We start from the raw sequence: 24,923 nt of genomic DNA on the forward strand, positions 1-24,923 counted from the left end.
CTCCTTCTGAGGATTCCCCTGGCTCCACACTCCCCCACCCCCATTCCTTCTGAGGACTCCCCCGGCTCCATGTTCCCCTGGTTCCTTCTGAGGACTCCCTGGCTCCACACTCCCCCCTCCTTCTGAGGACTCCCCCCAGCTCTACACCCCTCCTCCTCCTCCTGAGGACTTCCTTGGCTCCACACACCCTCTCCTGAGGAGTCCCCCAGCTCCACGCTCTCCCCGCCCCCACCCCGTTCATTCTGAGGACTCCCAGCTACACACTCCTCCTGCTTCTGCTCCACCTGGTCCACGCAGGAGATCTAGGCAGGGCCCTCAGGCACCAGGGGAACCCAGACCTCCTCCTCCGTGGGATGCACCCACTGAGAAGTGGCCTTGGGGCAGGCTCTGCTGCTGGCTGGAACCCCTGCCCCGCCCTGCCCCATCCCATCCGGGGCTGCCTTGTGGTGAAGAAGTTACTCAGCAGACTGGCACCCCACCCAGTCCCCCTCAGGCAGTCATCTGCCCTCTCTCTTCCACATTCTCCAGTGCTACAGTGGGCAGCACAGCCAGGCCTGGTGTGACAGGGCCCTGGGTTCCTCACGGCAGCCCTGGCCACGGTGGCCTGCTCTGGCTACGCTCCGGCCAAGCTGCCCCTTCCTGCAGAATTGCATGTGTGTCATCGTCACAGTTCAGCCCAGTGCCTCGGCCCTCTTGGATGGCGAGGAAGGGCCCCGGAGGCGAGGCTGGGAGGAAGGAGAAGTAGAACAGAGGGTTCTGTGGGGGGACAAGGGCGTGGGCGGCCCTCTCCCAGGCTGCCTTGCCAAGAGCACAGCAGAGCAGGAGTGTGGGGGTGTCTGACTCTCCAGCCGCAAACTGCTTGCTCTCCTTGTCTGTGTCCTGTGCAGGCCTGGCTTATGAGTAAACACGTTTATCAGCAACCTGAGGGTTGTGCAAATGCCAGATACGTGAGCAGAGGAGCCTGCTGGCTTTCCTGCCTGGCCCTGAGGCCTGGAAACCCCGGGTCTTGTGTCCTGGGTTCTGGGAAACCCTGGGCCTTGAGGAGTAGGGTTTGCAGGTGGTGAGGCTAGGAGGGGAGCCTCCAGGGTTGTGGAGTCCAGGTTCCCAGACCCCTCCGCGCCTTCTGGGTGAAGTCAGTGGAGACGGGTGAGGTGTCTTCTATGGGATGGGGTGGGACTTCCTCAGCTTGGTAGGAGCCCGTTCTGGCCTGAGCGCATCCTGTCTTTTTAAGACTAAATCGCTGGTAGCCGGCAGGGGCCTTGCTGTGCTGCTGAAGTGACCAGCATGCTGCCTTTGCACTTGTGCTGGAGTAACTTGCACAGACCAGCATCCCCAGCCCTACCCGGGAGCCTCACCACATTCTCACAGCCTGGGGGGCCTCGTCCTGTACCACAGAGTAGCCTCGGGCCAGGAGTGCAGGCAGCAGAAGTCAGCTGCCACCCAGTGCCAGCCCTTGCCTTTATTTTTCTTGCTTTTCATGACATTCATGTTGGGGTAAGAATGGCTTTGAGACAAAACGTTACAGCATCACTCAGGCCAGCTTAGATCCTCAGGGTTTCCTGTCCTCCTGGTTAACATCCAAGGCCCTGGCCTCTTCCTGCCATTGCCCCTTGACCTCTGTCCTCTGCCCTGGGCCCATGCAGGCCCCTGCCTTACCCTGCCCTGGGGCCCTCTCTCCAGGCAGGACTCACTCCTGCCTCCCACCCATGCTGGCCCTGCTCTGCCGCTCCCCAGGAGGCCCTGAGCCCTCACTGTACTGTCGGTGGAGCTGCCATTCCTGCCACCGCCACTGTTTGCAACCCAGGAGGGAAGCCTGGCTGTGGAAGCCCCAGTGAGGGGTCCGGGGTGGACCGTCTGAGGAGGCCATGGTGTCAGCCTGCACCTGCACCCTCCAAGCTGAGCCCACCTTGGGGAACGTGCCTACTGAGGCCAAGCGCCCTGGAGAAGCCGGAGCCAGGCCACGGTTCGTGTCGACCGGAGTCAGCTGCCGTCTGGGGATCGTAGGCTGAGGACCGCCTCTGCACATGCCATTACCTGGGCTGGGACCACCACCTGGGGCTCACCCTCCCCCCGCACTTGGCTACCTGCGGGCCCATGCCTCTCCCACTTCAGCGAGGCCTCAGAGCCTGTGGAGAGGGTGTTGGGCTTGGGTGGAGCGCAGCGGCCCACAGGGCCCACGAAGCCGTGACTTGTCCCTGCCTCGAGCTGTCTGTTCCCCAGGAAGTCAGAGCCCTCCTCTACTGAAACCACCAGGCGGCCCTCACAGTTCCCTTCCCCTCCAAGACCTGCCTGGCGCCACCTCCTTCCAGCCGCCTGTCCGCCTCTCAGGCCCCTGTCGGGGCTCTGGCTGGACTTGGGACAGGCTGTGCCTCAGTTTCCTCACCTGTGCAAGGGAGGAAGCAGGATCGTGAAGGGAGGAGGGAACGGACCCCGTCCCCGGGTTTTGCGCGCCCCGCCCCTCCCGCCGGCGGAGGGGCCCATCGGCTGAGGGCGCCGGGGCGGGGCGCGAGGAAAGAGCCGCGGGCGGCGAGCGCAGGAACCAGACCCCGTCCCGCGTAGCTCTCACCTCCGCGCCCCGTCCGCATCCACCTCCACCGGGCCCCGGCCATGCGCGGCCTTGGGCTTTGGCTGCTGGGCGCCCTGGGGCTGCCTGGTGAGTGGTTCCGTCGTGGGCGCGGCGCGGGGCACGGTGGCTCTCCCCGCAGGACGCAAGCCCTGAGCCTCTGGCCTGCGCACTCACCGCACCCTGGCCCGGCTTCGGCTTCAGGCTGGTCCCCGGATGCCGGGGTGGCCGTGCACAGTGGCCTCTGGGTGGAGAGACCCGGACCGGGGAGGCCGAAGGTGAACGGAGCAAAGTCCCGCCTCAGGCCGTCTTCAGCTTGTTAGTGGGGTCGGGGCCAGGCCAGCAGGGCTGAGGACACGAGGCCGCTTCACCTGCTGCGGGAGGTGCCCTGGTTTCTTGGGATTCACCTGTGAGGTCATCATTTAGCTAAGGGAGGGAAGGGAGGGCAGGGGAGCTGGGGCCTGGAAGTCAGGGTGTGGGCAGGAGAGCCCCCCAACCCCGTCTGCTGCCTGGGGGAGGACATGGGGCCTCTGGTCCTGGACCCCACCCCTGCTCCTGGGAGTGACCTGGGCTGGGTTGTGATGGGGAGCTTCAGGGTGGAGGCTGGGGTGCTCCGCACCAGCTTCCTGGGCAGATGGGGCCAGCTACTCCCCTGCTGCCTCTCCAGGTTGGAGATGTGGTCCTGGGGACACATCCATTATTGTTTTTAATGGGAGAAAATGGTCTTGGGTTGGCGGTCTCCGAAACTCTGCCCGTTGCAGGCCGAGTCCCTGCCCTCTGGTCTTGGATAAGAAGAAGTTTCCAGTTCTTGGGAGGTGAAGAGCCTGGGCGAGGCCCTTCCTGCTCCCCACTTACATGGGACCAGATGATCAGATGAATGGAGGAGATGGAAACGGGCCAAACCGCCCGAATCTTCCTTCCCCGGGGGAAGGTTTATCTTTGCCCTCAGGCCCCTCGAGAGGTCAGAGAGCAGCCTGGGGGCCTGTGGAATCACTGGCACCCGCAGGGGCTCTGAGTACTGTGTGGGGGTGCCGCAGGACACAGGCTCTGCCTGAGGGACTCCTGGAGTCTTTTAGGCACAGAACCCTCACTTGAGTGTCCTTGAGTTATCTGGCGATTTCCCCAGGGGAGGGGCAGGCCCAGGAAGGGGCACAATCTGAGGGCCCAGAAGGCCTCTGGGAAGGAGCCCCCCCACACGTGCCTGCTGACCCTCCCTCCTGCAGCCATGGACCCCAGCTGGCCCTGGGCCCCCTTGGGAAAGACTGGGCCTGGAGACTTTTGGCTTCCGGGACTTTTCTCCCTTGTTGCAGTGTTTCTCAACTACTCCCTGACTCTCAGACTGCTATGTTGTTTGGGGGCCGCCTACACAGAGCCTTACTTAGAGGTCCAGAACCATGGTGGGTGGGAAGACAGTTGGGAAACAGGAGGCCAGGAAATAAGGGGGCAGTTGGGAAGCCTTGCAGCAACTGGAGGAAAGTGGAAAGGGAGCTGGAAGCCAAAAGCCTCCAGCCCCTGGCCTCCCCAGGAGGTCCTTCATACAAGCTGCAGCAAGGCCTGACTCTATTTATCTTCCAAAATTGGGAGCCCAGGCTGGTATGGTGCTCGGTAGCTGCAGAAACAAACCCCAGGGGGAGGTCTCAGGCCACAGCAGGGGTTCACAGGGATGAAAAAGAAAGGGCCAGAGTGTCAGGGATCAGTTAGGAAGCACTGTGAGAAGCAGAAAATAGTGGAAAGGTAGCAAGAAGCCAAAAGCCCCAGCTAGTCCCGATCCTGTTTAGCTCTGAGCTAGGCTGCTATTGCACCTGGGTGCTGCCATGACGGATTTCCAAAGGGAGGTCCCTGACCATGGAGCGGGGGAACAGGTGAGCTGGAAAGGGAGGGCCAGAAAATTAGCAGGTGGTTGGGATGTGCTGTGACAAGCAAAAAACCCAGGAGGAAGAGAGAAGCCAAAAGCCTCTAGTCCTTAGTCTCCCCAATCAGTCCCCCATCCAAATCCAACTGAGGACTAGCCCTGCTTAGCTTCTAGGTTGGGAAGCCCTCAGGCTGCTATAGAGCTCAAGGACTGCTAGGAAGACGCCGTCAGAGACGCCGAAGGAAGCCCCGGAGGCGCAGGCTTTCAGGAATGGGAAAGGAAAAGCCAGGGTGTCAGGGGGCAGTTGGGAAACTTTGTGACAAGCAGGGGCAATTGGGATGGGAACCAGTTGCCAGATCCTCCAGCCTCCGTCACCCAAGGGGGGTCCCTCATTCAGGCCCCAGACAGGGCTGACCCTGCTTAGCTACCCAGCTGAGGCTCCATAGGGATGCTATGGCCCCTGGGGGCTGTCGAGACAAACCCACACGGGAAATTCCTGGGTCACCAGGGGGCTGTCAGAAAGCAGGAAAGAGTGAACAGAGAGTCAGGTGGCTTTTAGATATTTTTGGGAGAAGGGGAGGAAAGCTGGAAGAAGGTGAAAAGGCAGAAGTCTCCAGACCCTGGTCTTTACAGGCAGTGCCCAATCCAAGCCTCAGTTAGGCCCAACCCTGCTTAGTTTGTAGCTGTGGCACCCTGGGGGTGCTGTGGAGCCTGGGGGATACTGAGACAAACCCACTCGGGGAGGTCCCAGGCCTCGGCAGGGGCGTAGGCAAGCAGGCAAAAGGGGAGAGAGGGTCAAGGGACATTCAGGAAATGTTGGAACAAGCAGGGGAAAGCTTGAAGAAGGAGAAAAGGCAAAAGCCTTCAGCCTGCCGTCTTTAAAGGCAGTTCCCCATCCAAGCCCCAGCCAGACCCGACCCTGCTTAGCTTCTGGACTGCAGCATGCTAGGGCTGCTATGGCACCTGGGGGCTGCCAAGGCAAAGTTACACAGGGGGGTCTCAGGCCTCAGTCGGGGTATAGGCAGGTGGGAAAGGAGAAAAGGACAGAGAGTCAGGAGGTAGTTTGGAAGCATTGAGAATAGCTCGGGAAAGCCTGAAGGTGGAGAAAAGGCAAAAGCCTCCAGCCACTGGTCTTTCCAGGCAGTCCCCCATCCAAGCCCCTGCCAGGCCCCAGCCTGTGTAGCTTCCAGACCCCTGCCCGCAGTGTCTTTGCTTCACCCTGGGACTTCTTTGTGGTGATTTGTCTTGACAGGCCTTGTGGGCTTTAGCAGCCTGAGGGCACCTCATCCCGGAAGCTAAGCAGGGTTGGGTTTGACAGAGGGTTGGATGAGGGACTGCCTGTGGAAACCAGGACTATAGGCTTTTGGCTTCCTGCTCTTTTTCGGCTTTCCCCCACTTGTCGCAACATATTTAACCACCCCCGGACCCTCTGGACACCATTTCATGCCCACCTACACCCCTGATACATACTCGGACTTCCCCATGGCGGTTTGTCCTGGCTGACTCCGGGCAGCATAGCAGCCTGAGGGTGCTCTAGCACACAAGCTGAGCAGGGTAAGGCATGGCTGGCCTTAGATAAGGAACCACATTGGGAACTGGGGAGCTGGAGGCTTTTGGGCTCCGGCTCACTTCCTGCTTTGCCCTGCCTTGGGCAACTCTTCCCAACTGCCCTGTGACTCTGTGACACCTCCTTTTCTGCCCACCTGCATCCCCACCTCTGCCTGATAACTCCTTGTGTGGCTCTGTTCCAGCAGCCTCTAATTGCTGTAGCAGACTAAGGGTGTCCCAGCCTGGAAGCTTAGCAGGGTCGGACCTGACTGCCTTTTGGATAAAGTATGGTGTGGAATGACTGGGACTGTAGGCTTTTAGCTTTCTGCTCTTTTCCTGCTTTTCCCTTTTCTCAACTGCCCTTGACCCTCAGAGTTCTGTGGTTTTTGGAGGCTGCCTAGAGGAAGCCCATGGGCAGGTTCCTGGCCATGGCAGGGAGCAGGTTGACTTGAAAAAGAAAGCCAAAGAGTTAGCAAGCAAGTGGTTGGGAAGCATTGTGAGAAGGAAAAAAAAAAAAAGAAAAAACCCAGGAGGCAGCAGGAAGCCAAAAGCTTCTAGCCCTCAATCTCGTCAAGCAGTCCCCCATCCAACCCCACTGAGGCCTGACCCTGCTTAGCTTCTGGGCTGGGGTGCCCTCAGTCTTCTATGAAGCCCAAGGGCTGTTCAGATGGTTCCACTCGGGCATACCCCATGATGCGCTGGGGGCACAGCAGTGCAGAAGTCAAAAAGGAGAAGCCAGAGAGTCAGGGGGTTGTTGGGAAGCTTTGTGACAAGCAGGGGAAATGCGGAAAGGAAACTGAAGCCAAAAGCAACCAGCCCCCATCTCCTCAGGTGGTCCCCAATTCAAGCCCAGTTCCAGATGCTGCCAAGTCCAAGATCAAGGTGCTGGTAGATTCAGTGTCTGATGAGGGCCCACTTCCTACTTCACAGAGGGCCATCTGCACACTGAGTGTGCAAAGCTGGTGGAACAAAGCAAGGGAGTTCTCTGGAACCCTTTTTATAAGGTCACTAATCTTATTCATGTGTCCCCTGCCTTCATAACCTAACCATTTCCCAAAATTCCCACTTCTAAGTATCATAACATTGGGTGTTAGAATTAACACATTAATTTTGGAAGATAAAAATGAATAGTATCATTCAATAGTATCAAGCAAGACACCACTCAGAACCATATGTGTCCTGTTGAATGTACACACTGGACTGAATGAAGGAGGCAAAGAAGGGCCCTAAGAATGATTTCATACTTTCCTATGGTCAAGGGAATTATTTTAATATTATTGTTGTTTTTTTATTCCTTCAAGTTTGTCCAAACTGAAATAGATTCAGGGCCAGACAGAACAATTGAAATACTAGAAGCAATTCAGATAACAATGTATTAGGCCATTCTTGTATTGCCATAAAGAAATACCTGAGACTGGGTAATTTATAAAGAAATTAGGCTTAATTGGCTCATGATTCTGTAGGCTTTACAGGAAGCATGGTGCTAGCATGTGCTCAGCTTCTGGGGAGGCCTCAGGAAGCTTGCAAAAGTTAGGGGCGGCAGGCACATCAAATGGTAAAATCAGAAGCAAGTAAAGGAGAGGTGCCACACACTTTTAAACAACCAGATCTCATGAAAACACACTATCACAAAGACAGCACCAAGCCTTGAGGAATCCACGTCCAAATGTCTCCCACCAGGCTCCACCTCCAGCACTGAGGATTACAATTCAACATGAGAGTTGGGTGAGGACACACACCCAAACTATTAATATATGATTTTCCCCCAACCCCTCCCAAATTGGATGTCCTTCTCACATTGCAAAATATATACATGCTTTCTCAACAGTCCTCCAAAGTTTTGATTCATTCCAGCATTAATTCAAAAGTCCAAAGTTTGATCAGACACAAGGCAAATCTCTTACACTTAAGAGCCTTTTAAATCAAAAACAAGTTAATTACTTCCAAGATACAATGGGGTGTAGGCATTGGATACACATTCCTTTTCCAAAATGGGGAAATCAGCCAAAAGAAAGGGGCTACAGGCCCCATGCAAGTTCAAAACCTTGCGTGGCAGTCAATAAATCTTAAAGCTTCAAAATAATCTCTTTTGACTCTATGCCCCAAATCCAGGACACACTGGTGAAATTAGTGGGCTCCCAAGGACTTGGGCAGCCCTGAGTCTTTTGCTTTGCAGGGCTCATCCCCCAGGGCTAATCTCATGGGTTGCTGAGTGCCTGTAGCTTTTTCAGGCACAGGATGCAAGCCACCAGTGGATTTACTATTCTTGGGTCTGGAGGCAGTGGCCCCCTTCTGACAGCTCTACTAGGCAGTGCCCCAGTGGGGACTCTGTGGGGAACCTCTAACCCCACGTTTCTCCTAGGCACTGCCTAGTAGGGGTTCACTGTAGGGGCTCCACCCCTGCAGCAAGCTTTCACCTGAACATCCAGACTTTTCCATACATCTTCTGAAACCTAGGTGGAGGGTGCCAAGCCTCATCCAGTCTCATACACTGTGCACCTACAGGCTTAGCACTGTGTGGAAGCAGCCAAGACTTATGGCTTGCACCCTCTGAAGAAATGGACTGGGCTGTACCTGGGGTCATCTGAGCTGAGGCTGGAGCTAGAATGGTCTGGATGTGGGGAGAAGTGTCCCAACTCTGCAGAGAATAGCAGGTCCCTAGGCAGGTCCACAAAACCATTCTTCCTCTTAGGCCTCTGGCCCTGTGATGGGAGGGGCTGGTACAAAGTTCTCTAAAATGCCTTCAAGTCCTTTTTCCCATTGTCTTGGAGATTAGCAGTTGGCTCCCATTCACATATGCAAAAGTCCCTAGTTCCTGGTTGCTCCACAGTCTGCTTGAATGCCTCACCCGAAAAACTTTTGTTTTCTCTGACACATGGCCAAGCTGTAAATTTTCCAAATTTTTATTCTCTGCTCCCTTTTAAATATAAGTTTGTATTTAAGTCACTCCTTTGTTCCTCCTTCTGAATTAGGTTATTAAAAGCACCCAGGTTATATTGAAGCAGTGTCATTGTCTGCGCCAAATACTCAAGGTTCGCTTTCTCATACCAAGGAAATCAAGCATGTTGACATACAAGGAATGAGGTTAAGAGTGGAAGTTTAACAGGTGAAAGAGAAAACCTCTCTCCTGCAGGGAGAGGGATCCAGATCCCAAGCAGGTCTTCCAGTCCCTGGTGAAGTTCAGGAGGTTTTAAAGATGAGAAGGCAGTGTGTGATTTCCATAGGGCACAAGATTGGTCGGACCAGGTGTGCCATTTGCATAAGGCATGAAAAACTGGTTAAGACTAGGTGTGCCATTTGCACAGTATGCAAAAACCTAGCTGCCCCACCCTAATTTTTTATTGTGCAGATAAATTCCCTACCCAGCATGTTGCCTGCTTCTTTACTGTACACGTGGTTACAAAGAATAAGCTTCCAGCTTGCTTATCTATGTTTGTAGCTCAATTTTTCAGGCTGCTCTTTGTTAGAAAAGAAATTATTTTGGGGGCTGCTTTTCGCTAAAATGGAAATTCTGCCAAGGACTCTGTTGCCCTTGGGAAGAAGGGCATGTTTTCCTTATGGGAAGGAAAGGAAGCTCCAATGTTTTCCTATAAGTGTGTTGGCCATTTTATGAATTTTTATAATTTCTGAGTATGTTTACATGTCTGCATTAAATAAGATTTGCAGACTAGGCATTGTGACTCACATTTGTAATCCCAGCACTTTGGATGACTGAGGCGGGTACATCACCTGAGATCAGGAGTTCGAGACCAGCCTGGCAACCCAAAACCCCAGCTCTACTAAAAACACAAAACATTAGTCGGGCATGGTGGCGGGCACCTGTAATCCCAGTTACTCAGGAGGCTAAGGCAGAAGAATCACTTGAGCCCTGGAGGTGGAGGTTGAAGTGAGCTGAGATCGTGCCATTGCACTCCAGCCTGGGTAAAACCAGCATAACTCAGTCACACACACACACACACAAATAAATAAATGTAAGTACATTTTTGTTCTAAAACATCAGTACTTCACATTGCAGAAATGAGTAAAATATTTCACAATGATATTTTGTGCAGAATAATGTTTCATAAGAAATTCCAATATTCTTCATTTAGAACATCACCACCAATATCTACCATATGTTGCAATTATTTGCATGGGATGATTTTTATTAATATTTGAATATATATTTACATTTTGCACAAATTTTTAAGATATAATCCTCCATGTTAAGAAATAATACATGTTTATGACCAGAATTACTCTTTTTCTTTAATATTAATAATATAATTTATTATATGAATGTGAGATGGGATCTCATTCTGTTACCCAGGCTGGAGTGGTGCAGACATGTCTCACTAAAACCTCAAACACCTGGGCCAAAACAATCCTTCCACCTCAGCCTCCCAGTTAGCTAGGACTACTGGTGAATGCTACCAAGTCTGGGTTATTTTAAAATTACTTTCTGGAGTTGGGACCCTACTGTATTGCCTAGGCTGTTCTCAAACTCCAGACCTCAAGTAATTCTTTCCCTTTAGCTTCCCAAAATGCTGGGAGTACAGGAATGAGACACTGTGCCTAGCCTATGATGTTTTTGGTAATACCTAATATAACTGTAAAGGTACCACTCTCTCATTTACTCAAGAAGCTTAGATGGAAGCCTTGCTGGAACATAAGAGTTCAAGGCTACAATGAGTTATTGCATAGCTGTACTCCAGCCTAGGTGACACAGCAAGACCATTTCTCTAAAATAATAATAATAATGATAATAATAAAGAATAAAAATTTAGGAAAGCATGCACTGACACAAAAATAACTAAAGGATTTATTTTTAAATAAACAAAAAGTGTAGTATTTCTATTTGTGTAAACCTTGTTGCCTTGCCTTTTATATCTAAGGGAAGAAAAATATGAATAGCTTAAATTACACTTTTTACATAAATGCTGAAAACACTTACAAAAAAATATACTAGTCTCTTGGTATCCTTGAGGCATTGGCTCAAGGACCTCACATGGATATCAAAATCTAAGGACGTTCAAGTCCCTAATTAATAACGAATGTCATAGTATTTGGCTATAAATTATACATATTCTCTTGTATACTTCAAATAATCTCTAGATTACTTATAACATGTAATATAATGTAATGCCACGTATGTAGGAGTTATATTGTATTCTGTAAGAAATAACAACAAGAAAAAAGGTCTGCATATGTTCAGTACCAACAAGTTTTTCAAAAATATTTTTTATCTGCTTGGTTGGAATCATGAATGTGGAACCCAGGAATACAGAAGGCCCCCTGTAATAATATTGTTACCTTTGGGATATTGAGGAAAGTAGACTTGAATGCTACAGGACTTTTTAAGAGTGAGCCTTCTTGAAGACTTCTAAATCTCAGACTGTTTTGGAATGACATTCACTATAAACAATAATAAATTTAAAAATTTATAAAATCACATTTTATTTTAATAGTTCATAATTAAATGACTAATTTATTTCTAATTTGATGTTAATCCATTAATCACATTTTTGAAAAGTACACAGTATGTCTTTATAAATCATAAAAATATTTTTATCAATTTTGTTTGTAAATAAAATAACTGATGTTGCAGAGCATTTTCTGAAATTGGCAGAATATTAACTGCACTAGAGTGTCATGACAGTCTGAAGAGGTCTGTTGACCCACTGCCCTGATGAATATAATAATTATTTTAAAACAATCATTTAAAGCCACTAAAAAATATCCTAAAGAAAAAAAGCAAATGAGGCGCATATATTCAAGGCAATTCACAAAAATTCCATGAGAAATGTAAAAATCTGTGGAATTTGAACACTGAACACTGCTAGCCTCTCTATCTCAGCTCAGCGAGATGGACACCACTCCAGACTGTGCAGCTAAGAATACAAGGTTCTGTATCTGCCTAAGTTCCAGCAAGAGGTCTTTTTCTGAAACAATTAGGGCTTTAACACTTATTTTTCTACCTTCACCTACCCGTTACTAAGGTTACATCCTGTGTGTGTGTGCTTAAAAGGTGGGAACATTTTTCCTATTCAATTATTGCTGATGGACTGGAAGCTTTACTGTAAACACGGTGTGCCCAGAATTCTGGGACATCAATCAGCCTTGCCCCAGCTGGTGAGATGGCAGATCCATGCCAGGAGACAGGCTGTGAAGTTACCAGGCTGCTCTCCTTTGTCTTCATTGAACACTTTCTTGAGAGGCTCAGTCAAAAAGCACCTCATCTCTTGCCAAAGAAATTTATTTCAATTTTAACAGGTTTTAAGAAGTTCAAGCCAAAGGGCACCCCATCTTCAAGACAAACAAAATAGAAGTTAAAAGTAGTTAGCAAGTAATTTATGAAGTTAGTGAAAATAAAGCCTAGACTGTAGACCAGCTAGTATATAAGAAAAAATATTTTAAAAAATCACTGCTAGGAGAAAACCATTAGATTTCTAGACAATATCCCACATTAACCTTAGACAGTATTCCTCTAAAGAAGCAACAGGTTTGCATCACCTTACAGGACAAATTTATCTGAGGACTTTTTTGAAAATAGCCCTCAGAAAGTCAATAGTGCAGTTTAACATCTGAGTGCTGTCCAAGAGAGGAACAGAATTCCACCAATACCACTGTCATTCCTGGAAGACTGTGGACAGAATCAAAGCTGAGCCACCCATCCCCCCACTGAAGATCAATGAGAGACTTCACACTGTGAGGCAGAAATAGACTTCACCAAGATAATCCAGCCAGCCACTAAACAGAAAAACAAGAATGACAACATAGATTAAGACAGTAAAGATGGTGTATAATTCTTCTCAGGATGCCATAACAAAATGCAATAAACTGAGGGGCTTAAACAACAGAAATTTATTTTCATAAAGTTTAAGAGGATTAAAGTACCAATAGCTTGTTAAAAAAATTATGATTTTAAGTGAAACAATGTAACATATGACATGAGAATTTAACTCTTGTTTATATCAATTAGGCTATGGCAAAATAGGCTTTGTTCTATAGTACATCTTTTCACTCAAGGTCACCATTTCAAGAACCTGTGGATGATGTTAAAGTGAGAATTTATTGTAGCTATTATATAGGATACTATAGTATACTATGTAATACAGTATATTACATAGTATATAATATATTGCAGCATTATGTATTATAGTATATTATTATAGTCTTAACAGTTGGTTGTATAATATGTTTTAGTTGTCTGTCACCCCAGAGAATAATTCTGACATATTTTAGGTATGTTGTATAATATTTTGGTCAATGACAGACTACAAGTGTGATGGTATAGACTAAGTGTGAAGTAGGCTGTACCATCTAGGTCTATGTAAGTACACTCCACAATAACTGCACAATGACACAATTGCCTAACAATGCATTTCTCAGACTGTATTTCTGATATTATGTGATGGATGGCTATAAATATATTTATACACACACACATAGAAACATATGCACATGCACTATATACACACACACACAATAATAGTGTATACTGTATACTATATTGAGGTAGATAAATATCTTTGAATACAGATGCAAAAAAAAGTATTAAGACAGTACTAGAAAACTGAATCTACTAATATATAGAAAGACATATAATTCATTACTAAGAGAAATATAACCCAGAAAAGCAATCTTGTTTTGACATGTGAAAGTCAATTAATGTAATCTATCATTTTTAATTAAAAAAATTTTTTTAAATGCCAAGATCAGCACAATAGATGTACAAAACCATGTGACAAATGTTTGACACTTGACAATAGCACAGTAAATAATGAGCAGAAAACTTTTCCAAGCTGCTTAGAGGCATTTATAAAAATATCACAGATAACATAATTAATGTTAACATTTAATATAATGTGGATCCCATGTACCCATCCAAAGCTCACATTGAAATGTAATCCCCAATGCTGGGGGGTGGGACCTTGGTGGGAGGCAGTTGATTAAGGGGGTAGTTTCTAATGGTTCAACACCATCCCTCAAGTGCTGTTCTCATGTTGGAGTTCTCATGAAATCTGGTTGTTTAAAAGTGTGTGGCCCCTCTCCCTTTCTCGTTCTCCTACTCCACCCATGTGAGAAGTGCTGGCAGCCCCTTTGCTTTCACCATGATTGTAAGTTTTCTGAAGCTTCCCCAGAAGCTGAGCAAATGGCCAACATCCAGCTTCCTGTACAGTTTGCATAACCATGGGTCAAATTAAAACTCTTTTCTTTATAAATTGCCCAGCCTCAGGTATTTCTTTATAGCGGTGTGAGAATGAACGAATACAACAATGAATGTTTTCTTTCTCAGATTAGACACAACACATTGTTCTATCACAGATCTCTGTTCATAATTCCAAGTGATAAGTGCAAATAGAAGGCAGAAATAATGACAGAGTAATGAGCAATGGGTTTAAATAGTAATTCACATGAGAATATATTCTATAATACATTTTGTATACTTACAAGTTAACATCAACACTTTCTTAGCAACAAAAATGCACTTTTTTTTACATAAAAAAGTAGTAGCACTTGTTATACAAATAAAAGATGAAAAATATCTGAATTTTGCCATATTAGGCCAGTAAGAAAATTGCAATGTTTAACAAAGACTCAGTTTTCAATGTCTCATTAATATCAGAATAAGTAAACAACCGTAAGAATTAAGCCTATGCACATATTGAAAATACATTTCAATTTACATATAACATTAAACAAAGTTGATTGAAACAAATTACTCATTGGCTAAAAATCTCTGATGCCTATTAAAATTAGTTATTATTGCTTAAAGAGGTTTTGCAGAATTTTCACCTTACTATTTCTTTGAAGTGGAAATTCATAGTCCAGAGACACTCTTTAAAAATGAACCAGTGATAACCACAATCTATTTATAACTCAGGTAAGATTTTACTCATTTTATAAATTTTCTCAAGCATTATAATTAAGTGGCATCATGCTTTCCATATAACTTACATCTACAGAATTTTTCCAGCAAAAGTTTTCACATGACTTTTAAAGTAATTATTAAAATTGAGAACTTTATGTATTTTCCAAGCTACCAGGGTTTTAATCCAGTGTGCATTTTTATATTTATGAAGTCAGTTCATGATGTATGTCTTGTGTCCTTGAATTAATATATGAGAAATGAAGAGTCCTACATTTGGCACATTCATAAAGTTATTCTTCAGAACAGGTAATTTTATGCCACAAAATACAACTGAAAAAAACTAAAGGCATTACCACCTTTTGTACATTTGTAAAGCTTTTCTTCAGTGTGAGTACTTTCAAGCTTTCAAAAAGAATGAAAACCACCGGAAGGCTTTATTACATTTCCTGCAGTCTTAGGGTTTTTCCCTAGTTTGGTTCATTTCATGTCATAGAAGAAAACTGGGAAAATCAAATACTTGCCACATTACTCACATTCACAGAGTTTCTCTCCAGTTTGTGATGTTTCATGTTTTTGACACAAACTGTAATAACTAAAACCTTTATCCCTCTTTTTTACATTCATAAATCTTTGGTCCAGTTTGAATTTTTTTATGTCTTTGAAAAATATAAGAACATCTGAAGCCTTTACTACAATTCTTACATTCTTACGTTTTCTGTGCAGTATGAGATTTTCATGTTTGTGAAGAGACATGGAAATAGTGTATGGTTTCTCATATTTCTTACATGCATTGAGTTTCTCACCAGCAAGAATTATTTCAAGATAATGAAAGTTACTAGAGTAACTGTACACTCTCTCACATTCTTTACATTTATAGGATTTCTCTCCAGTATGAGTTCTTTCATTGTCACGAAGGTGGCAGAACTGACAGAAGGCTTGACCACACTCCTTACATTTCTAAGGTTTCTCCCCAGTGTGAGTTCTCATGTATGTGACCGGATGTGGAAAAACTGGAGGTTTCATTGTGTTGTTTACATTTATAGGGATTTTCCCCAGTGTGTGTTCCTTGATGTATTTGAAATGAACTGGAGATACCAGAGACTTTCCACAAACTGTAAAACTATATTTTTCATTTTCAGTATGCATTCCTATGTTTCTTCTTCAAACTCTTGTGAGAGAAATGAAGGTTTTCTGACACTGTTTACATTCATATGGCTTTTCTCTATATTTCTCACACTCATATGCTCCAGAGTGAGTCATGATGTGCCTATGAACTAGGGAATGGCATACAAAGAGTTTTTTACACACTGCATTCACATGTTTTTACTCCAATGGCAACTGACGTGCTCAAATTAAGATTTAGAATCTGGCTAAAGGTTTCTCCACATTTCCTTCCTGCTTTCCTTTCATGCAGTGTCTCTACTGTATAACTTCTGCAAAAATTGACAAGCTTCTCATTAATACTTGATTTACTATAATTTTCTTTTATTAACAGATTTAAACATATATTGCTATGACTCTTAGGAAAAGCAGATGTTTTGTACCATGACAGAAGTAGAGGTTTTGTGTTTAAAAGTGAATGGATTGATTGCCCTGCCACACAGCTCCTTCCCCCATAGCAATGATCAAAACAGTAATATTCATATTTGCAGTTTCTTAGTACTTGATATAGGTTGGATATTTGTCCCCTCCAAATCGCATATTGAAATCTGATCTCCAGAGTTGGCACTAAAACCTGGTGGGAGGTGTTTGGGTCATGGTGGTGGATATCTAATTAATGGTACCCTTGCAGTAATGAGTGGCTTCTCACACTTTATTGCTGCTAAATGTGATTGCTAAAAAGTCTGACATGTTCTTTTCCTCTCTTTTGCGTCTCTCACCATGTGACACATCATCTCTCCTTTTCTTTCCGCCATGATTGGAAGTTCCCTGAGGGTCTCACCAGAAGCAGATGCCAGTGCCACAATTTTTGTGCAGCCTGCAAAACCATAAGTCAAATAAAACTCTTTTTGTTATAAATTACCCGGCCTCAGGTATTCCTTTATAGCAATGCAAATGAATTAAGGAAGCACTGTTTCCAAGCGAACTATTTTGCAAACAGTGAATATCCACAGTACATTAGAGTATATAGGTTTGGTTAAAAACTTTCTAAAAATAAATAAATTTGAAGTTGTACTCATTTACTTTGTTTGCTTGTTTTAGAAATATTATGACATGCTAAGACCGTCCCAAAGAATATTACCTTCTCTTAGGTGGAAATTACCTTAGATTTCTCCAAGATTTTTTGTTCTAATCTTCAATGCACTGATCTTCCTATTTGTTTCCTAAAATGTAGACCCCCCCCAAAACAGTACAAATTATTAGACATTATTTTTAAAAATTAAATTATAGATGCTATGATGTAGATGTGGTTTGTACTCACCAAAATGTATGTTGAAATTTGATCAACAATATGACAATGTTGAGGGGCGTTTGGGTTATGGGCACAGATTCCTCATTAATAGATTAATATCCTCCATTGAGAGTGCATAATTTCCTGCTTCTGCAAGACCATATTAGTTACCAGAGAGTTGGCTATATAAAAGCAAATTTAGCTTCCTAGACTCATTCTGACTGTCACGCCATGTGATCTCTTTGCATATACCCACTTCCTATCTGCTTTCTGTCACAACTTGAAGTAGCATCAGCACCTCACTAGCTGAATCTGCCCAATCTTGGAATTTCCAATCACCAGAATCATGAGCCAATACAACATTCTATTCTTTGTAAGTTATCCAGTGCCACGTATTCTGTTACAGCAACACAAAACAGAATTAAACACAAGGTTCATTTTACACTGTGGCCATGCCTGATTATTCACCAAAGTATTACCTTTCCAAATTCTAAATCATGGAATAGCACTGCAAACCATGAAACACTTATCCTGTAATTGACAAAGTGTAGAAAGTAAAATAAATAAAGGTTCCTCTTCAAATTCTCTTAGCCTATTAAGAATAGATAGTAGTCTCTTTCTCTAGGTTAATCTACTCAAAGGCCTGTGTTACATATGCTAGCTTAAAAAAAAAAAAAACAGTGTATTTTGTGTTCTTATTTCTTACATTTTTGCCTAGGTATCTGCCCTGACATGCCTGTATAAGCCTGGGCAACCCTTAGTTCATAGCTTGTTTCTCTCTTCTTATTTAGAAGTATTTTTGCCTCTCTCAGCATTCTGCAAGCTACTTCCTCTTTTCCTTTGTTCTCCTCTGGCCTTACCTCTTTAGGAAAGTTGTAAGTTGTTATCCAATCAGGTATAGCCTAAAATATGAGGTCCAGTTCCAGCCAATGGAATCAAGACACAACAATAGGGCCTAATGCATTAAAAACATAAATATGCCTGCTCTTCCTTTATTCAGTGTACTCTCATGGCAAGACTGCTAGCGAGCAGTGCCCTTTCTGCAAAAAGTAAAATAATGCCTTGCTGAGAAATCTTTTGTCTAAGTGCTGATTCTTCCCTGTGATGTCAAAAGGCAGGCACTTATTCCCAACACAATGTAAAGAAATACTGTTATTTTTACCTATAGAGGCCAGGTTCCTGAAGATTTCCTGCATCACACCTCTACAGAGTGTCTTCTGGGAAGAATGCAGAAAATCCTACTTCTCCTGAGTGAAGTTGACAGCCACATTCTCAGATGCAACTGAATCCTAAAACATCCCATGTTTATGTAGAGAATGGGTGAGAATAACAGCACTGAAAATCTATAGTCGATTCACAAGATGTTCACCTGATTCTGTGGTGCCTAAACATTTATTCCATAATTTAGGTGATAGAACTATTATTCTCTGTCCACAAATACTTCCTCCCACACAGCAGTTTCTGATGCTAAAATTGAACTATCCAGCAGGCAAAGGCAGAGTAGCCATCTGGTTGTTGGGCCCAGGGAATAAGATGTGCTACTAGGTCACTTCTACTTTCTCCTTGTACGGTATATCATAAAAATGTCCTACTACATGATATGCATATAAAAGTTAATTGTAGCCATCCTAAGACAAATTATCCTTAGAAAGTCCTGCTCATAATGTTTCACCTTTGCTGGTAACAAAGAACTTAGATTTTGGGAGGGATTCCAACAACCTATGTTGTGATAGGAGTAGCTCAGTGTGGCTAAAAAGTTATCTAAACAATATGGCATTTGCTAAACTCCTGTGTTCCTTCTGAAAGTCTTTAATTCATGACCACAGCAGCGCCTAGGGGATCATTCACCAAAAAAATACTCTGAGCCCTGAGGATCTAACGAACTTCCCTGGCAGACAATATTTCATATATATTGTCACAACTTGTTAATTGGGAAAGTGTGTCCATCCCTGTGGTTACATGAAGGGAAAATATTTGGTAGCTTGTAAAATGTATAATCCAGACCAAATTTAATTGAGTAGTAAATAAGACTAAAAGTCAATATTTAGCAATCATAACAGAAAGAGTTTAAAATTATGTTAAGAAATGTCAAAGCACAATGAATAAGTGAAAATGTACCTGTTCTTAAAAATAACCCATGTCACCTGGATGTCACCTCTTACAAATGAAGTCCTAAAATTTAGAAATCTCTGAAACAGGCTTTTTAGTAGTTAACAACAACATTTCAAAATGTATAAAAATAATAAATGTCTAATATAATTGCAAAGTCTTCAGAACAAAAATGTAATAGCTTGCCTAATATCCATAAACTATTCTCAAATAGTTTATGAATTCTCAAAATTTTAAAATTGGTCCATTAAAAATAGTATTAGCAGAGATATAAACAAATAGGCCATGAGAAAGAAAAAAAGTCTTTAATAAGCTGGAGTTTATAAGGAAAGTTGACTAATGACAGAGGAAATACTGTAAATTAGTGCAGAAAATCTCAAGCACTTTAAAATGTGAATCAAATTTAATTGGTAATCAGTAAAATGCATTTATTCCTCTCTTCTACAGATAATAATCAAATGACTGGAGATTGAAATATGCAAAATACAACTGGAAAACTTGCAGAAGTCACTGTGGGGTGATTTTTTGACACAGAATAGGCAGTTTTTGATGTAAGAAAATGAGAAAACAAGAAACTAACACATTCAAATATATAAAAATTAGAAGAATTAAAAGCCAAAAATAATTGACACACAAATCTGTAATACATAAAATATTTAAAAAATTAATGAGCACAGTAAAAATAAATGAAAGATTATTTACCATATATGAAAGAGGATTCATCTCCTTGGTAATAGAATACCCAAATAAAATATTCTATAGATAATATTCACATTTATTACAAAGAGAAAGATTGGTCAATTAGAGAATTCCACGTGTTGATGACCACAGCTAACAAATAATTATGAATGAATAAAAGAAGAGCCCATGGATAACCATTATTGCTATTTATTGTGATTTGGAATTTACCACAATCTGTGGTCTAGTAATTTTTCTATACTGTCCAGAAAATTTATTATGCATTTACATTTAGAGATGAAGAAAATGATAGGAGCAATATTTCTTTCCAAGAGCAAAAAAAAAAAACTTGAAAAAGTGCACTGAAGTGGATGAGTGAAGTGGATAGCTACTGCACAGCCTTAACCACTAGTGTGTGTAAAACAAATTGAGGCAAGGAAACCACTGACAAACATTTTCATTTTAATTTCATTCATATTCATAACATGAATAATACATGTTTAAGGTGGCGAGTATGCCACTTCCCTGATTGGATCACTATACAAAGTATGCATGTATGGAAATTTCACATTTTATACCATAAATATATAAATTATTGTTTGTCCATCAAAAATAAAACTGAAAAAAGATACTAAACAAAAATAAAAATAATAGAATTATATACTGGGACAAAAATAAATAAATTAAACCTGACTGAATCTCAGAACCTCCAGCTACCACGTTTTTCTTCCCTCACCCCCTACATTTCACATACTCTGAATCCTTAGGAAGTACAGTTGTCTTTTCTTGGAATCGTTAGTAAAGATTCATGAAATGCTTGCTTGGCTGTTTAAGCATGTATAACACCCAAAGAATAATGAAAACACTGTTCAAAATGTATGGTGTGAAGAAAAATAAATAGCTTGAATTATTTTTAATTAACTCGGTGTTGAAATCCTGTTTCTTCTGTTTCCTGTATATCAGGCAAAAAATTTGAGGACTTTATTAGTATTAAAAGTATCATTTAAGGAGGAAGAAAATAGAGACCTTTGTGCATGGGAATGATAACTCACACATATTTCTGGCTTAGAAAGTAAGAAGAGGGAGGTGGAATAATGTATTTTAGGCAGGAGCTTCTGAGAATAAACACAATGAGTTAATAAGGCAAGAGAGCCTCAGGATGCTACTTTCTTCTCCCTTTGCTCAGAATGGGCTATGCCTCATCTCTCAGGGCTTCTTCCATTGCATGCCCACTCTCTTTGCAAATGATGTCACAAAGTTCTGCTAACGCTAACACTCTCTGTGGCAGAGCTGTTTGGAACTCACCTTGTGTCCCCATCCTGGGCTGCTAGCTCCCATCTCCTCACCCAGAGAGCAGCTCCTATGGCCAATACCCAAGGACAGGGAGCTCTGAGCTTCTGTCCTCCCTGACAGCCCAGATATAGGAGGCAGAGGTTTTGGGGTGCAACTTGAGCCTCCTCCAGATGAGTTTGTGCCATAAAGGCTATACCTCACCCTAGAGGCCATGCCCCAAATGCCTGTCACCAAATGTTCAAAGACCCTCTGAGGTACATCCTCTAGACTGAGGTGAAGCTCTTTCAGTCCAGACATTCTTCTTGAAGGTACTTACCATAGTCTGTGACACAAAATGGTGCTCAATGAATAAGATGTTTTCTCTTTTTCTGCCAGGGAGTCAGGAAAAAAACAAAACAAAACAAAAAAAAAAACAAACCAGCTACAAAGAGAAAGTGTAAAAGAGAGAGAAGCAAAAGTGTATTATGGAAGTGAGATTCAGGAATGTTTGTGTGAGGCTGATTTGAGCGAAGATCTGAAAAAGAGATTATGAATTGTTCTGGATTAGTTCTACCATTTCACCATGATAGCTCCATTCTCTATAAGCTCTACCAAAAATGACTGCTTTGCTTGAAAGCTTTTCCCACAGAAGGCACTGGTATGTTAATTCTTTATCAGCTTAAAAAAAAATTAAGCCAGGGATGATGGCCCACATCTATAATCATTTTGGGAGTTGAAGGCAGATGGATCACTTGAGTTCAGGACTTCAACACCAGCCTGGTATTTTCAAGCTAAAAATTCAAAGTATTATGGGGGAATGTACTCATAGGAAAAGAATAGGGCATATAATTTATTTATTACAAGATGTAAATGCTATGTTCTAGAAACTTTTTCTCTTATTCGTAAAATTTTCCCTCTCAAGAAAGTTTTCCTTTATCTCTTATAATTTAAAGACCATCTGGATTACTTAGAGTGTGATAGTTCTGTTGTTGGAGTGAGGATAATGTTGCACACAGCCTGCCTTTTGTGGCATCATCTTACCCTACTTTGCAGAACAGAGATACCAAGAGTTGGCCTTATGAAGCTGGTGATATTTTTGCATAGTGATTTCAGAGATGCTGAAAATACTGATGCTCTAATATCCAAAATTACACTAAAAATATAAGAGACTTGGGCTTTTAAGTCTTGAAAACTTTTCATCCTGAGTTTCTGTTACAATCTAAGATGAAAAGCAGCTGCCATCCAGAATCCTACCAGGGACTGCTGCCAGCTAACTGAATGACTTGGTGGAGGAAAGACTCATATTGCTGGGGCCTGAGGGACAGGCTGATAGGCTGACTGGCTTCAGCAAGGACCTTCCACAGGTGACCCTGGTTCCTAATCTGAGACTTATCTATACCAGTTTCATTAGTTTGTAGGCCTGGAGTACTTAATCTTAAATGAAAAAATGAATTAACAGAGTTATCACCGTTATCACGGTGTAACCATATATAATATTTTATAACAGGGCCCCCAGCAAAATTTTAAAATTGGTCCATTAAAAAGGATAATGAAAGCATTTCAAATAGAGACCTGTTCATGGCAGAAACACAGACACTGTCCGTGACCTCACACACAAACTTCTCTCACGTGTGAGAGAGACCAAGGAGCCCTCTGGTCCTCCTGGCCTGTGTTAATTATGCTGAGAGTTCCACACTAGGACCCCAAGGCCTGGGAACCAGCTCGGGTGGGAGTCAGGGAAATGGTAGATGCCTGGAAGACAAAGCCAGACTCCATCTCCAAAAAAAAAAAAAAAAATGGCTATAGCATCATGCAAAGGTGGCTCAGGCTGCAGCTGGGGAGAGGGGGCTACACAAGACCCAGAGCTGGACCTCTAGGAGTCCTGTCCTCATGACCTCCTTGAGCTGTCTTCTGGTTCAGTGCCCAGCAAAGGAGGAGCTTCAGGGTGCCAACTGGGATCTCGGGGCTCCTCTTCAGATCCAATTTTGGATTCCACTGGGTGACCAGGGATGGGTTCACAATCTGGTGAGGTGGAGAGGGCCTCAGTGGGGCACAGAAAGATCCCATGAGCTTCAAAGCGAGGCATCAGCTAAAAATTCACTGATCCATGAGCCCACCACCTCCCTCCTTCCTGGGTGGAACAGTGGCCTGCCCCAGTCTCCAAAGCCCAGGGGCTCCTGCATCCTAACACTGCTTTCTGGGACACGTGCAAACAGGGACAGGGGCAAGTTTCACATGGAGAAAATCTTACCACACACGGCACAGGTGTCCCCCAAGAGCAGACTGAGTGTGGGTCTCCGAGGCCGTATAAGGCAATGACAAGACACAATGATGTCCAGGCATGCAACCGGGGGCCCTGGTGACCTCCCCAAGAAAGCCAAGGAAAAACAAAGTACACCTGTGAACCAGGAGATGGCCTGTGCCAAAGTCCAAGCCGGAGGAGTTGAGAGTTTTCTGCAAAGTACACCCTACTCTCCCACCCCCTCCACTGATTAGGGAGCCTGATGAAACCTCCCCTGCACCCAGCCCAAACCCAATTTTTTTTTTTTTTTTTTGGTTTTTTTGGCTTCCTGATATCCCTGTAGCCAAAAGATTCAGTGCTAGGAGGCAGTTCCAACCAGGAGCAGAGAAAAGGGATGTCCCTCAAAATGAGACAGAACAGATGAAATGCAACACCACCTTTCCTAGAAGACAAAGCCGCTATAGTTGCCAACCTGTCATCCTAGACCTAGATGAACCACGCAGCCATCAGGTGGAACACGGAGACCAAGGGAGCTTCCCTATCCAAGAAAAGTATGAAAGCTCAGAGCTCCAGGATCCTCACACCTACGAGATCCACTAGAAATAGGTTTGGAGAAGGGAAACAATCATGAAACGGATCTCCACAAAGTTTCTTCAGATGGATTCCAATGTGTTCTTGTTTGAAGACATTGAGCCAGACCACAAAACCTCTAGGCACCTCAGAAATATAGCAGACAGAGCAAGAGTAAGGACAGAACAGAGGCCAGAGCCCAGGTGGGATACAGCACAACGCCACCGCCATGGGCATCGGGGAAGATGGAGTGCCAAACGGGAGACTTGGCCAGAAAGGCCAGCTTTTGAGTGACAGAGGCCTTGCCACGTCCTGTTCTGGGCTTCTTCGCCAAGCCTGTGTCGTGGTGGGGCTACATTTCTTAATAAGAGGAGAGGGCGGGAGTAGTTAGAATCATCTTTGATATTGGTCTACACCCCCTCCTGCAGAAAGACAATGAGGTCCTGTGAGGCTTTGGTCCTTGGGTGTGGTGTGGTCGTCTTGATCCCAGAAAAGAGGCCGCTCGGGATGGGGAGGTGATTTCCTTTCACCCCCAACTTTGTTAAGGACTTCAGAAACCCAAAGTGGAACCACGGGAAAACGACTAACAGCCAGTCACATGACTCAAGCGAAGACGCAGAAAGAGGCTCACCAAACACAGGCTGACATGAAAGAAAGCGCCCTCCAGCGCACAGGGCATATGCCTCCCAAACGCACACACACACGGGCACACACGCACACACACACACACACAGAGAAAAAGAGAGACAGAGACAGAGTGAGAGAAAAACAGGGAGAGAGAGAGAAGGAGGAGAAAGAGAGAGACAGACATACAACAGTAGCACAGGAAACCCACCTCCAAGA

General features: G+C 44.3%; 1 long non-coding RNA gene across 1 annotated transcript; it reads right to left on the reverse strand.

The window, feature by feature from the left end:
• Positions 1-12,182: 12,182 nt before the first annotated feature.
• LOC105734022 (uncharacterized) lies at positions 12,183-22,785 on the reverse strand. The gene is made up of 2 exons (XR_001111406.3): positions 17,081-22,785; positions 12,183-16,795 (listed from the first exon to the last, which is right to left on the reverse strand). It is a non-coding gene; the product is annotated as an uncharacterized LOC105734022 (long non-coding RNA).
• Positions 22,786-24,923: the final 2,138 nt, after the last annotated feature.

Source organism: Aotus nancymaae, unplaced genomic scaffold, assembly GCF_030222135.1.
Source record: "Aotus nancymaae isolate 86718 unplaced genomic scaffold, 86718_ANA_hifiasm-v0.15.2.pri h1tg000049l, whole genome shotgun sequence".
Taxonomy (NCBI): Eukaryota; Metazoa; Chordata; class Mammalia; order Primates; family Aotidae; genus Aotus; species Aotus nancymaae.